We start from the raw sequence: 16,034 nt of genomic DNA on the forward strand, positions 1-16,034 counted from the left end.
AGCCAAGGAAATCCCCAGACAGGTGAAGGAAAATCCTAAGATGGACCGTTGGCTACAGGCAGATGGCAAACAGTTCAAATTAGAGTATTTCAGAAAGTAATAGAGTATCTTGAGAATAGATGTATTGAATTGGTAGAGAGTATGGTGTTTCTTTAGGGGATAATCACATAGATCATACATACAAAACTAAGAGGCAAACCAAAGAACAAATACAACACAGTTGTTAAAGAAAAAAACTGTGCAGAAAAAATGAAAGTAATTGTATGTTACCGCCTGGTTCAGTTATAAATACAATTTACACACATTATAATACAAGTGATGTAATTAATATCATGTATAACTATAATGGGAGAATACGATAATGGGAGGGGTATACATGCATAGTGGCAGGGGAGTAAAAACAAAACCCAAAAACCTAAATCCTCATCTTCCATAGCAGAAAGTCAAAGAACAATACCTAAATCAAAAGCTCAAGAATTAACAGTACATACATGCTATTTAAAAACAAGGAAGTACAAAGACAAAACAAAACAAAACAAAAAAACAAGGAAATAAAGTTTTAAATAATCAGTGAAAAATGATAGAAGGAATTGCCTGGTCAGGCCTGGGTCAGGAAGGAAATAGAATAAGCTGTTTTTCATAATAAACATTGGAGAATCATCTGTTTCTGTTTCTCATAACAAATATACAACCACCCATCTCTTTAGATTATATGCTTTCATCGCTTTAATATGAACTAAAAAGTAAATGTAAAAAAACGTGAGAGTTCCTCAATTTTGCTGGATATTAATATTCAAAAAAAAGCATATTACTGTATATACCAACAATATATTTTAAATGCAATTTAAAGATAAAAAGGTTTGATCATATAATAAAGACAAATGTTATTTATTCCTTCTGAAATATCTTAATTTAACAAAAGATATATAAGATCTTTATGAAAAAAATTATAAAACTTTATTGAACTTACTGAATTGAAGAAACAATTATAGGTAGGGATACTCTATGTTCATAGATAGGAAGACTCAATATCATAAAGAAAAGAAAAAAATTTTCCCCAACCAGATTCAATTCCAGTTCCAGTGAAACTCCCAACAGAGTTTCACTTTTTGCTTTTTTTTTTTTTTGCTAAAACACAACAAGATAATTCTAAAACATATACAGAAGAGTAAAAGGCTAAGACTGGCTAAGGCAATCCTGAAGAACAAGGTGGCGGGACCTGTCCTATGATATATCTAGAACTACTTGAAAGCCAATAGTAATTAAAAAGGATGGTGTTGATACAGGGCAAACACATTAGTAGGACAGATTAGACAGCCCAGAAATAGACCACAATAAAAATGGAAACGTTTTATATGACATAAGTATAAGCCACCGAGAAAAGGATGGTCATAGGATAAGTGGCCTCCCATATAGAAAAATAAACAAATGTAATCCCATATCACACTCAAATAAACTCCAGATGGTTAAAGACCTAAAGGTCAAATATGAAACTCTAAAATTCTTAGAAGAAAACATAGAAAAAATATTTTTATATTTTTGTTTATTTATTTTGAGAGAGGGAGAGAGTACATGTGTGCCCGGCGAGGAGGGACACAGAGAAAGGGAGAGAGAGAATCCCAAGCAGGCTCCACCTCAGCTTAGAGCCCAGTGCGGGGCTGGATCCCACAACTCTGGGACCATGACCTGAGCTGAAATCAAGAGTCAGACACTTAACAGACTGAGCCACCTAGGCGCTCCCATAGGAAAATATTTTTATGCTCTCTGAGGATTTCTTTGACAAGACATAAAAGAAACCCCAAAAGAAAAGATTGGACAAGACTGATAAATCTGATGACAGTAATATTGAAATGTTCTGTTCATCAAACAATTCTACAATCAAAAGGAAAAGAGACGCCTCCAACCAGAAGATATTTGTGATGAATGTAACCTGCAAAAAGTTTAATTATCTACACTACATAAAGAACCTTCTATGAATCACTAAAGCCAGGCAATTTAAAAGAAAAACAAAGCATACTGTTGCACATACAATATATTGGTTCATTCAATGTCAATGTTAACCTCCTCCTATTAAGTCATCCCGTAATACTGAAATTGGACAGCTAAACCCCAGCTTCCTTGCAGCTAACATTCCAACATGCGTTTTCAGCCCCACCAATCAGATGGTCTCACATGAGCACTGAGTTTAGAACTGAGCTAAGTAGGAAGAGAGGTGATGCTTGAGATATCCATTTAATGGGGCAGGTACTGCACGGTTTAAAGTCATCAATTCTGGCAAAAGATTGTGGCTAAAGTAATGGAATTCTGAAGCCAGCAGTAGGGCCAGCAGCATCCCAATTCTCTAATTTCCTGATTGTTGCAGAGGGTAGCAATGCCTCCGGAGGGGCGTTCCTGTAGCATGGCCTTGGGATTCGTTCCTAGTGGCCTATTCTGTGGTCTGCTTGTCCAGCCGCTCTGCTGCTATGGTAAGCACCTAATACACTCTTAAATACCCGACTGGTTAAAACAGAATGACTTGTGTTCTCTCCAACTAAACTGCAGATGATAGAGGTGTGAATAGGTATTGACAAAAGAAGAAATTAAAATGCCTAATACACGGGGCAACTGGGTGACTCAGTCGTTTAGCATCCGACTGTGGCTCAGGTCACGATCTCACAGTTCATGAGTTTGAGCCCCACATCAGGCTCTGTATTGACAGCTCAGAGCCCGAAGCCTGCTTCGGATTCTGTGTCTCCCTCTCTCTCTGCCCCTCCCAACTCATGCTCTGTCTCTCTCCCTTTCTCTCTCTCTCTCTCTCTCTCAAGAATAAACATTAAAAAAACATTTTTTTAATGCCTAATACACGAATGAAAAGACTCACTTGTGGGGCGCCTGAGTGGCTCAGTCACTTAAGCATCCAACTCTTGATTTCAGCTCAGGTCAGGGTCTCACAGTCCTGAGATCCATCCCCAAGTCGGGCTCTGTGCTGAGAGTGGAGCCTGCTTGGGAATCTCTTTCTCTCTCTCTCTCAAAATAAATAAATAAACATTTTAAAAAGAAGAAAAGATTCCCTAGTAACTAGGCAAATATGAATAATTAAAACTGCCATGAGATACCATTTCATGCTCATCAGATTGGCAAAATATAAAAATGGTGAGACTGTAGGTGAATGGGGAAGTCTCATGTACTGATACGGTAATGTAAATTATTATAACCCCTGCACAGAGCAATTTGGCAATGACTAGAAAAGTTAAAAATGCTCACAGTGTCAGGCCAATCAGTTCTACTCCTAGATATATCCTGTCTTCAAGAAACTTCTTCACATATACACAAGAAATGGACACAAGAATGTTCACTCCAGCACTGCTGATAATGACTGGAAATTAGAAACAATCTCAATGTCCATCAACAGGAAAGTGGGTAAATAACTTGTAATATATACATATCATGGAATTCTGAACAACAGTGAAAATGAACAAACTATAAATTCATGTATCAACATGGATAGCCTCACAAACACTGTAAAGAAAGGGAAAAAAAAGAAAGTTCTAGAAGGGGGGGGGGGTTGAAAGAAAGTTCCAGAAGGGCACATAGATTATAATACTATTTTCTAAAATTTAAAATACGTAAAACAATGCTAGATAGTGTTTAGAGATATATACATATGGAACACCAGTATTAAAAATTTTGTGGAAGTGGGGCACTGGTGTGGCTCAGTCGGTTAAGCATCTGACTTCCGATCAGGTCATGATCTCACAGTTCGTGGGTTCCCAGTGGGCTCTCTGTGAACAGAGCCCACTTCAGCTCCTCTGTCTCCCTCTCTCACTGCCCCTCCTCGGCTCACATTCTCTCTCATTTCTCAAAAATAAATAAACATTTAAAAAAATTTTTTAAATGTTTGTGGAAGTGATTAGCAATAAATTCAAATGGTAGTAACCTCTGGAAAGGGAAGCAGAGAAACAGAATTTAAGACAGTATCAAAAATGACTTAATGGCATCTGAGGGGTTGGGGTTTTTTAAGTTAAACTTTTAATTTGGAGATAGAGATTCACATGCAGTTGTAGTAAGTAATACATTGGTTCCATGTACCCTTTACCCAGTTTCCTCAATGGTAACATTTTGCAACACAATCTCACAGCCAGGATACTGGCATTGATACAAGGGTCCCTTTTCACCCAACCCCATCCCATTCTTAAACCCTCGCCCCCAAGAAATCAGTTCTCTTGGGGCGCCTGGGTGGCTCAGTTGACTGGGTTAAGCGTCCAACTTCGGCTCAGGTCATGATCTTACGGTTCTTGAGTTCGAGCCCCACGTCGGGCACCGTGCTGACAGCTCAGAGCCTGCAGCCTGCTTCAGATTCTGTGTCTCCCTCTCTCTCTGCCCCTCCCCCGCTCATGCTCTGCCTCTCTCTCTCTCTGTCAAAAATAAACATCAAAAAAAAAAAAAAGATTAAAAGAAATCACTTCTCCATTTCTATAATCCTGTCATTTTAAGAATGTATGTAAACAAAATCATTACAGCGTGTAAGCTTTTTAGGACTGACTTTATTCAATCAGCACAATTCCCTGGAGATTCCTGTAAACCATTGAATGTATCAACAGTTCCTTCCTTTTTATTGCTGAGGACCTGAGAGGTTCTAGTTGCTTAAAAATAATGAAACACATATGGGAAAAACGTTAAAATTAAACATAGATGGTAAGAACATGGTATTTGTTGCACTGTTCTTTGTTTTTTTTTTTTTCTGGATGGTTAAAATATTTCCTAATATTTAAAATGGCACACATCCCATTCAAACTTGCACTTGGTTATTTAGGGTCATTTAGGACCAGGCCTCATCTTCCTGGCCAGACACTAAGCACTTAGAGACAACATAAACACCCATTCACCTCGTGTCCCGCCCCCGTGCCTCACAATACTGAAGACACTTGCGGATGTCAGTGGTCCTTTGGGAGGCATGAGTAGCAGCAGAAATTTCTGTCCTGGGCCATCAGATATTATGTAAACTGGCTGCGGAGAGCAATGGGTCTAGAAAGCTCTCGGAATGCATCTGTCTGATGCACAGTTCTGTTCCAGCTTCTGAACACTGCCTGTGGCCTGCTGACCTGTCCCCGGCCTGATCCGCTGACACTCACTACCCAGAGCATAGGTTCTCTAGAAAGATCCCAATAGGATTTCAGGAGAACTACTCAGGTTCCACTACTCAGAACTCTTGCTAAATAAACAAAAAGCACAAATAATACTTTATAGAGAACTGCTAACTATTTAAAATGGCATTAATTTGCACTTAGGTTAATTGAAATCTAGACCTCCAAGCAGGCCTGGCAAAACCTCTCTGTAACAGCATTTTGTTATCTTTTATAGTCTGTGTAATGGAAAGGAACTATTTCTTTAAAAATATATTACTTGGCAATGAAAAGGAAGGAAGTACTCCTGATACGTGCTCCAACATGGATGAATCTTGAAAACATTATGCTAGAAGTCAGGCAAAGAAATCAGTCATAAAGGACCACCATTTTATGATTTGGTTTATGTGAAATGTCCAGAACAGGCGAATCTGTAGAAACAGAAAGCAGATGATTGATTTCCTAGGCTGAAGGGATAGGGGTATTGGTGGCTATGGGGTACAGGGTTTCTTTTAGGGATGATGAAAATGTTCTAAATTTATCGTGGTGATGGTTGCACAACTCAGTGAATATACTAAAAACCATTGATTTGTGCATCCTCGATGGGCGAATTATATGATACATATTATATCTCAATAAAGCTGTCACCAAAATAACATTAACTATTGGCAAGGATGTGGGCAAACTGGGTCTCTCATATATTACTGACAGGAATATAAAGGGGTACAGCCACTCTGGAAAATAGTTTGTCAGTTTCTTTAAACACGAAACATACACAGGGGCACCTGGGTGGCTCAGCTGAGCGTCCAACTTCAGCTCAGGTCATGATCTCATGGTTCACGGGTTCAAGCCCCGAATCAGGCTCTGTGCTGACAGCTCAGAGCCTGGAGCCTGCTTCGGATTCTGTGTCTCCTTCTCTCTCTTCCCCTCCCCCACTTGTGCTCTGTCTCTCTCTCTCAAAAATAAATAAATATAAAAAAAAAAAAAAGAAAGAAAGAAAAAGAAACACTTAGCAGCAATCATACCTCAGGACATCTATTCCAGAGAAAGAAAACTTAAGTCCATACAAAAACCTGCCCACAAATGTTCGTACAAGTTTGATTTGTAATAGTCAAACTGGAAACAATCAAAATGTTGTTTTAATAGGTGAATGCTTTAAAACAACAACAACTGTGGTAGATCCAATATCACTGATCACCCAGAAGGAACCGGGAATAAAATACTGATACATTGCAATAACTTGGATGGCTCTTGAAGGTATTATACTGTGTCTCAAAATGTCACACACTGTGTGATTCCACTTATGTAACAAATGAAATTATAAAGACAGAGGCCAGACAGGGGTCACCTGGTTAGGGACAAGGGGGAAGGGCATGGGGGTATTACTGTAAAGAAAGAACATGAGGAAGAACTGTGTGTCTTAATCGAAGTGATAGTTACACAAATTTGCCATGTGATATAATAACACAAAACAAGCATTCACAAATAGTGTGCCGATGCCAATTTCCTGGTTTTGATAGTGTGCTGTATTTCAATAAGAGAGAACCACTGGAGGAACTTGGTCAAGGGCACACAGAAACCCTGGTACTGTCCTTGCAACTTGCCGTTAAACAAGCCTGTACGCCTTATTCCTGCCTGTACGTATTTCAAAATAAAAAGTTAAAAACAAACAAAATATTACATAGCTTACGTTTTCCACTATCATTGCAACTCTCTCTGGACAAGTGGAACTCAAAAGCCTGGGAGAGCAGGCTGGGTGTCCCTGTTCCATTTCCTGGTCTGGCCTGATAAGAACTCTGGTCTCAGAGAACATGCTCAGAAAACATGGCTTTGCTTACAGTCCAGTCATGCTCACTCCTGAGATCTCTTTCATGCCCTGTAATAGCCAATTAAGAACTAACATCAGTTTAGCATACAGGCGGTGTTAAAAAAAAAAAAAAAAAAGTCTGTTCATGGGGCACTTGGGTGGCTCAGGTGGTTAAGCGTCCAACCCTTGATTTTGGCTCAGGTCATGATCTCACGGTCTGTGAGATCGAGCCCCACATTGGGCTCTGTGCTGACAGCGTGGAGCCCGCTTGGGATTCTCTCTCTCCCTCTCTCTGTGCCCCTCCTCCGCTCAGGCTCGCTTTCTCTCTCTCTCTCAAAATAAATAAATAAACTAAAAAAACAAATTTTTTTTAAATGCCTGTTGAATGTTCTGCAGCCACAGCTTCAGACTCCAGGATGGTGTAAAACAGCTCTTTCTGTAGCACACGTTCATTCAATAAACATTTGGAGCAGCTACTTTATGCCAAGCACTTTCCTAGAGTCTGAGGATATAAAGATCAAGAAAAGACACAGATCTACAATAAGGACAGGGTATTTAAAACATCTGGTTATTGGGGCGCCGGGGTGGCTCAGGCAGTTGAGCTTCCGACTTCGGCTCAGGTCATGATCTCACGGTCTGTGAGTTCGAGCCCCGCGTCGGGCTCTGTGCTGACGGCTCAGAGCCTGGAGCCTGTTTCAGATTCTGTGTCTCCCTCTCTCTGACCCTCCCCCATTCACGCTCTGTCTCTCTCTGTCTCAAAAATAAATAAACATTAAAAAAAAATTTTAAATGTTCAGACTCAAAAAAAATTGATTTAAAAAAAATAATTAAAAAAATAAAACATCTGGTTATTTGCCCCAAGTTTCTTTCCACTAAAAGCAGAAGGACTAACTCGGTAAATGTTATGGACATCCTGATTATTTCATCCCTTTCAAGACAGAAGAAGTGACAAGGGGAAATGATGCATCAAATCTAATTCTAACCAGGGACCCCCGGCTGGCTCGGTCGGTGGAGCATATGACTCTTGATACCAGAGCTGTGAGTTCGAGCTCCACGTTTAGAGATTATTTAAAAAATAATTTAAAGAATATATAAGTCAGACCGGTCCAAAGAACTGAACAGAAGAAGTAGATCCCTGGGGAAAGGGAAACTGTCACCTTAAAGTTTTTTCAGAAGGTAAAATGTCACAGAAGAGAAAGTCCAACATCCCTGAGCCTCCCACCCCAGGTTTTAGACAGAGATCAATTTCAATACTTAAGATTAAAAAAAAAAAGTAAGATGTGTGCATCTGGTCTGAGACTGTAAAAATGAGGGTTCATGGAAGATTGTCAAAGGTGCAGTTCAAGCATCATGATAGCAAAAGACTTTGTTGAAAAACAAAGGAAGGGGGCGCCTGGGTGGCGCAGTCCGTTAAGCATCTGACTTCAGCCAGGTCACGATCTCGCGGTCTGTGAGTTCGAGCCCCGCATCAGGCTCTGGGCTGATGGCTCAGAGCCTGGAGCCTGTTTCCGATTCTGTGTCTCCCTCTCTCTCTGCCCCTCCCCTGTTCATGCTCTGTCTCTCTCTGTCCCAAAAATAAATAAACGTTGAAAAAAAAATTAAAAAAAAAAAAAAAGAAAAACAAAGGAAGGAAACACCTATAGAAACAAGAGTAGCCACGCTAGGATCCTGCCTAACCTGGTGCCTGGTTTATAAAAACATACACACACACACACACAAAGTAAAAATTAAAGAAGGGGGGGAGGCGCCTGGGTGGCTCAGTCGGTTAAGCGTCCAACTTTGGCTCAGGTCATGATCTCACAGTTTGTGAGTTCGAGCCCTGCGTCGGGCTCTGTGCTGATAAGCCTGGAGCCTGCTTTAGATTCTATGTCTCCCTCTCTCTCTGTCCCCCCACTCACTCTCTCTCTCTCTAAAATAAATAAACATTAAAAAAAAAACTTAAAAAAAAATTACAAAGACATACACGACAGTCAGAGAGGAAGGTCCTCTACAAAGAGCTTCCAAAACTCTAAACACCCAGAAGGAGCTGGGATTGATAAAATTATAAGAATAACGGGCGCTTGGGTGGCTCAGTCGGTTAAGCGGCTGACTTCGGCTCAGGTCACAATCTCACAGTCCCTGAGTTCAAGCCCTGCATCGGGCTCTGTGCTGACCGCTCAGAGCCTGGAGCCTGTTTCAGATTCTGTGTCTCCCTCTCTCTCTGACCCTCCCCTGTTCATGCTCTGTCTCTCTCTGTCTCAAAAATAAATAAACATTAAAAAAAATTTTTTTTAATTATAAGAATAACTTCCAAAGCTCTGCCCCTACTATGACTGCCACGTATATTTTAAGATGCATGTTCAGAAAAAGTAAGAAATAGGCACACTATTTGATGGCTTTGCTTTCCTCTTCTCAGCCCTAAAGAGGGACTTAGGAGGCAGTCAGTGTGAAAGCTTGGTGCCCAGACCCTGGAGCAGGGAAACCTGATTTCAAATTCTGATTCTGCAATCAACTGGCTGGCTTTTCTGGGATAATGATATAACTTTCTTTGTAGGGTGATTACAAGGTTTCATAAGATAACCCATGTAAAGTGTCTCAACAGAGTGCCTGGTATAAGGTAAGTTATCAGTAATTGTAGCAGTTGCTTTTGTTACTATTAATGTCAAACTGTAAAGGATAGCATCACCATGGATCCAGTGGATCAAGAAATGTCTAAGGACACTTGGATGGTCACATTCAAGCAGACGGCAAGAACAGTTGATTATGATGACAATACTAAGTAATAGGAACGATACACCAGAGCCTGACTCAGGATGCCGCTAACACCAAAGAAATGGAGCTGAGAATGGAGGGATCATGAGACTGAGCCTTGATGACATTACTCAGTCCAGCCGTGATGGACACCGATTGACTTTGGATTTTTTTATGAGCTAGTACATTTTCTTTCCCCAAGCCTCTTCAGACTTGGCCACTCTGAGCTGGGTTTCTGCCACCTGAGTAAAACAGATGGCCTGCCAGCCATTAGAAAGGGAAACCGAGATCACTGGGAGCCAGCATAGGTTAAGAAAAAACAAAAACAGAGTAACAGGTCATACCAGACTATCCTCATTCTCTTACTGCAAGGCAACTAGGCCAGTGGATCAAAGGAATGCTGTAAGCTAGGGTAACTGGCCCCACAAGGTGATGACGTCTTTCTAGAGAGTGTCTGTCTATCTCTCTCTCTCTCTCTTTTTTAAAGATTTATACATTTTTTAAGCTTATTTATTTATTTTGAGAGAGACAGAGAGAGAGACAGCATGAGCAGGGGAGAGGCAGTGAGAAAATCCCAAGCAGGCTCCTCACTGTCAGCAACTCAGGGCTTGAACTCACGAACTGTGCAATCGTGACCTGAGCTGAAACCAAGAGTCAGATGCTTCACTAACTGAGCTGCCCAAGTGCCCCTTTGAAGGAGTCTCTCTAGGGAGTAAGACAAGGGTGATGGAGGTTGGGACTGAAGGTGGGGGGAATCATAGGAACTAAAAACTGATAAAACTACACAATTCAAAAATGTTGATCAGTGTCAACCTCTGGGATCTGCTCAGTTTGCTTAAGGCCATCTGTCAGTCCTTCCAGCGCTTTCCATCTCCAAGACCACCTGAATCTAAACCTCCACCACCTTTCTCCTGGAAGACTGCTAAGTCTCCTGACTGGATGCACAGCACCAGAGTGGAGCGTCTTTCAAAAACATGCAACTGACTGCTTGGAACCCAGACAAGCTTTCCCTTGATTCCCATCCTCCTTCCAAAAAACTCCTCCTTCCCCCCCCCCCCCCAGTAATTATTTTTCTTATTCTATTTGTTTTACAGGTTCATTCAATAAAGCGTAAGCCCCGCCAGGGGGGAGGATCACATCTGTTTTCCAACACATCACCTAGTGCCAACTCCAGATCTAGCATATGGTAAGTGCTCAATTAATTGAATGAATGAATGATGCAGATGAACCAGCGGAATAATGATCAAATTGCCAATGGCACTGTAACAAATGGAGTCAGACTAGTATAATCATATACAACTCTCAGGGGCCACCAAAAAGCTCAAGGTCAGGTGAGAGATAGCAAACTCCCCTTGAATTTTATATCAGTGGAATTATAGAGTATGGGCTCTTTCTGGTCTGGCCTTTTTCTTCTCTTTTCAGCAAAATTCTTTTGAGATCTATCCATGTTGTGGCACGTATCAAGAGTTCATTACTTTTTGGGGCGCCTGGGTGGCTCAGTCGGTTAAGCGTCCGACTTCAGCTCAGGTTGTGATCTTGCGGTCCGTGAGTTCGAGCCCCGCGTCGGGCTCTGGGCTGATGGCTCAGAGCCTGGAGCCTGCTTCCGATTCTGTGTCTCCCTCTCTCTCTGCTCCTCCCCCGTTCATGTTCTGTCTCTCTCTCTGTCTCAAAAATATAAATAAACGTTAAAAAAAAAAATTTTTAAAAAAGAGTTCATTACTTTTTAAATGCTGAGTGGTATTCAACTGCATGGATATAGCACAATGGTTGTTTTCTATTTATCACACTGGATAAACAATTGGTTGTTTCCCATTTATTACAACAGAGCTAGACGGAGAGATGTACTGTCTGGCTTACATGACTTACATTTCGATGTTTTAATGTTTATTATTTATTTTTGAGAGAGAGAGAGAGAGAGAGAGAGAGTATGTGCGCGCATGAGTGCGGGGGGCAGGGCGGGGGGGTGGAGCAGAGAGAGAGGGAGACACAGAATTGAGGCAGGCTCCAGGCTCTGAGCTGTCAGCACAGAGTCTGATGCGGGGCTCGAACTCGTGAACTGTGAGATCATGACCTGAGCGAAGCTGGATGCTTCACTGACTGAGCCACCCAGGCGCCCCTTTAACTTTTTAAGAAAATGTCAAACATTTTAAGAAAATGTCAAACTTTTCAAAAGTGGTGGTACCCCTTTACATTTCCACCAACAGTGTATGTGACTTCTAGTTCCTCCACATCCTCATCACTTATCCTCTAGTCAGTCTTTTTAATTTTAGCCATCCTAATAGGTAGCAAGTGATATCTCATTATGGTTTTGACATGCATTTCCCTAATGATGAATTATCTGCAGCATCTTTTCAAGTGCTTACTTGCCACCCATATGTCCTCCTTGGACATTATGGTTTGTTCAAATTACAAAAGAGGCTCTCACTCCTTACATAATTTAGACAAACGATACGGAATGTTATAAAGAATATGTAGTCCCCTATTACCAATCCCCACCTCCAACACACACACTGATAACCTAAGGTGCATAAGAACCATCAGGAGCACTGGTCAGGCAGGCAAATTCTTGCCCCCACTCTTGAAGATTTTTTTTTAAAGTTTATTGTATATGTACGTATTTAATGTTCATTCGAGAAAGAGCAGGAGCAGGGGTGGGGGTGGGGGTGAGGCAGAGAGAGAGGAGAGAGACAAAGAATGCCAAGCAGGCTCTGTGCCATGAGATCATGACCTGCGCCGAAACCAAGAGCCCAACTAGACTGAGCCACCCTGGTGCCCTGTCCCCACTCTTGAAGATTCTGATTCAGGAGGTCAGGGATGGCTCGTTTTCAGCAAGTCCCTAAGTGATTCTGATGCAAGTAGTCTGTAGATTCTTTCTTGAGAAATTCTGCTTTTCCTACTAAAGAACTGTTTAAAGAATGAAGACAGCCAGTCTGGAAAGGCCTGCATGGGCTGTGTTCAAATAAGGAAGAACCTTGGCCTGAGGGAGTGAGCACGTTTGCCTGATGTCGTCCTATGGGGCACCAAATGTTCGGAACCTCAAGGCCAAATTAGAAAAAACTTTCTAGGGGCACCTGGGTGGTTCAGTCGGTTGAGCATCCGACTTCGGCTCAAGTCATGATTTCGAGGTCCGTGAGTTCCAGCCCCGCATCGGGCTCTGGGCTGACAGCTCAGAGCCTGGAGCCTGTTTCAGATTCTGTGTCTCCCTCTCTCTGCCCTGCCCCTGCTCACAGTCTCTCTCTCTCTCTTGAAAAATAAACAAACGTTAAAAAAATATTTTTTAGAGAAAAAACTTTGTAAGAATGCCTGGCTGGTTCAGTTGGTAGAACAGGTGACTCTTGATCTTGGGGTTTTGAGTTCAAGCCTCGCCATGGGTGTACCACTTACTTTAAGAGAAAAAATAACTTTGTAACAGAGTTACTGTGAAACAAAATCAGGCCACAGAGCGGGGAAGGGAAGGAACTTGCCAAAGTCCCTGAGCTTGCAAAAAAAAAGGTTGAGAAATGACTGGCTGAAGGTGAGACAGAGAGGAGGCAAGAGGCATCCCAGATGCACACATACACATCCTCTGTTTCCAAGGAAAAACTCTCCTTTATAAATACCCAGAGAGGAATGTAAGCCACCAGACAGGTAGTGTGTGTCTTAATCCAAATTAAATAGCAGCTATTTGCCCTAAGCCATATTTCCCTGACTCTATTTGCAAGGCCTAAAATGGTAGAGAAAGGAGACCACACAGCCTTTTGTAAGAGCAGTTCTTTTTATAGGTAAGTAGGCCTGCCAGGCCCTGTCCTCACAATTTTGGATCCACAGACTTTAAAACTCCTAATGAACAACCAATAGGCTTTGGACAATCAAGCTCAACAAACGCCATTTTGCTTTGGTTACAGCGCTCAAACACCCGCCTCAGGAGTTAAATAAAAAGCCATTTATTTGATCTAGAATAGACTCAACGGAAGCACTGTTTACCATGGCAAGCTGCTGATCGAAGAGGGATGAGAGCCAGCTGCCAGCAACTCCTGTCCCCTGGCAGGGACTCAGCTGAGCCCCCATCACCTGGTAAGACTGTGTGTTGCCCAGGCCCCCATGTATGCTCTCCTCTATCCTCTCATGGAAAACCAAGCTATGCAGGTATTGGCTCCATCCGAAAAAGGCAAGCAAGGCCCAATAAACCGTCCTTGTTAGAATGTCTGGTAGCTTCAGGGTACCCCAGGGGCTCAGTGGGTTGAGAGTCCAACTCTTGATTTAGCCTCAGGTCATCATCCTTGAGGGTTGATGGGATCAAGCCCTGAGTTGGGCTCCACACTGTGTGTGGAGCCTGCTTGGGGCTCTCTCTCTCTCTCTCAGAGGCACCTGGGTGGCTCAGTTGGTTGAGCATCGGACTTCGGCTCAGGTCATGATCTCGCGGTCTGTGAGTTCAAGCCCTGCGTCGGGCTCTGTGCTGACAGCTCAGAGCCTGGAGCCTGCTTCGGATTCTGTGTCTCCCTCTCTCTCTGCCCCTCTCCCACTCATGCTCTCTCTCTCCCTCTCTCCCTCTCTCTCTCTCTCTCTCTCTCTCAAAAATAAATAAACATTAAAAAATTAAAAAAAAAAAAAAAAAGAATGTCTGGTAGCTTCTACCTTGGGCCAGCATTTCACCTTGGGCCAAATACTGATGCTAGGCATTGCTGTGGTTTTATTTAGGCTATCGTCATCACAACATGCGCTGCTGCTTCTAAGCCATAACAGGGTTCACTTTAGAGTTTCATGTTTATAGTTTTTTTAAATTATTTCAGACACAGCCCGATTTCTCCCAGGGCATCACCTTTCCTAACTGGCACAGCAGCGGGCCACTGGATTCTGTGCACCAGCACAGAAGGGCTCAGCCTTCATTCTTAAGTCTGAATATAACTTGAAGGATGAAGCAGACAATCTTATCCCTATCTCACAGGTAAAACTGGGCCCTGGAGAGGTTAAACTACTGGTCCAAGGTCGCACAGCTAGCAGGGTCAGGACACTGGACTGACTGTCCAATTGGACTCACTTCTTTCCCAGCTGCCTCCCTTTAAAGGAGCAAAAGAATGCTCCGAACAGCACAGCCTGAATGCCAGCCTTCAGTCACTTCTTACAGCAGAATGCTTCATTCAAACCTGAAACCGTGTGCAAGGTTATGCGTGAACCTTGGGGCGGGGAGAGACTCAGATTTCTAAGGGGTCGGGGATCCCCAGAAGGTTAAGCATGTGGGCAGGCTGCTGTCAAGTTTCTCTACTCCCCTCCAAGTTTTGAGCGCTCACTGTGCACGGAGCACTGTAGGGGGAGCGGGACAGCCCCGGCTCTGGGCTCTCGGTCCCAGCTTTGGCACAACCTTTCTGGGGATCCTTGGCCAAGGCAGCTCACCGCAGGGAGGCAAATTTCCTCTCCCTTTTCCCCTGGCCTGGACTGACTAGTCACAATTATATTTTCCTTCTCAAAGATTCTTTAATATTGTTTGCATTTTCCATTGTTTTAACCTATGGGTTCTTATTAAAAGTCACCCCAAATCCTACACTGAAGCAGGCAGGGGTTAAGTTTTTTTGTTTTGTTTTGTTTTGTTTTTAGGCCACCTTACCTCTCTGGGCCTTAGTTTTCCACCTGTAAAAGGTCACATGGATCAGGTTGCCAGCATGCCCGTAAGACCCGTGACGCAAACAAAGCTCACCGCGCCACCTGGGACCGGGCGTCGCGGCTTCCGCGCTCCCCACCTCCCCACTTGAATCCGAGCGCCCCTCCTCTCCGCGCCCACCCAGCCCCAATAGCCGGCAGCCCTCACCTCGCGGATCTCTGCCTCCGGCGACGCAGCCGCGGGGGCGCCAGGGGCGCCCGGCTCCCCTGCCCCGCGCCGCCTCTGGGCCTCGGCGCCGCGGGTCCCACGGAGGGCGCGGGCGGGCGCGGCTCTGCCCACGCTGCGCGCGTGCGTGCGCCGCGGAAGGGCGGCCCGCTCTCGCGCCTTTGTCAATTGTCTGCGGCCAGGTTGTTTTCCACTCGCTGCGCCCGGGACCCGGCCGGGCCGGGCCGGGGTGGCCCTGGCCTTGGCCCGCCGCCAGCGCGGAGAGCTGCTGAGCGCCTAGCGCGCCCCGGGGCCCGCCCACCCTGCCTTCTAGTTCAGCCGTCTTCTCGCCGGGGGCGCGGCACCCCCAACACCCGGGCCAGCGCTTAGGCCACCCGGTGGGAATGTTGACCCCTGGATCACTGAATATCTGTATTATCTGTGCCCCGGCCCGAAGCACTGGACATTAGGGCTGGACCTCGATTTCATTCCGAGAGTTCGCTGCCTAGGACCTCTGGGTTCTTACCCAGGCCTCCCTTGAAGTCAGTCTTAGACAAATCTGCCAGTCTCCCTGCCCCCCTCCCCCGAGTCTCCTTTTCTGTGATGTGAAGGTGTT

General features: G+C 43.8%; 1 protein-coding gene across 1 annotated transcript in view; it reads right to left on the bottom strand.

Moving 5' to 3' along the window:
- The window catches only part of ARHGEF37 (Rho guanine nucleotide exchange factor 37), a 57,458-nt gene extending 41,784 nt beyond the window's left edge, over nucleotides 1-15,674 (bottom strand). The window contains exon 1 of the mRNA XM_047870224.1: nucleotides 15,422-15,674. The gene's annotated coding sequence lies outside the window, so the exon portion shown is untranslated. The remainder of the gene's footprint in view (nucleotides 1-15,421) is intronic.
- Nucleotides 15,675-16,034: the final 360 nt, after the last annotated feature.

The sequence above is a fragment of the Prionailurus viverrinus genome, chromosome A1 (genome assembly GCF_022837055.1).
Source record: "Prionailurus viverrinus isolate Anna chromosome A1, UM_Priviv_1.0, whole genome shotgun sequence".
NCBI lineage: Eukaryota > Metazoa > Chordata > Mammalia > Carnivora > Felidae > Prionailurus > Prionailurus viverrinus.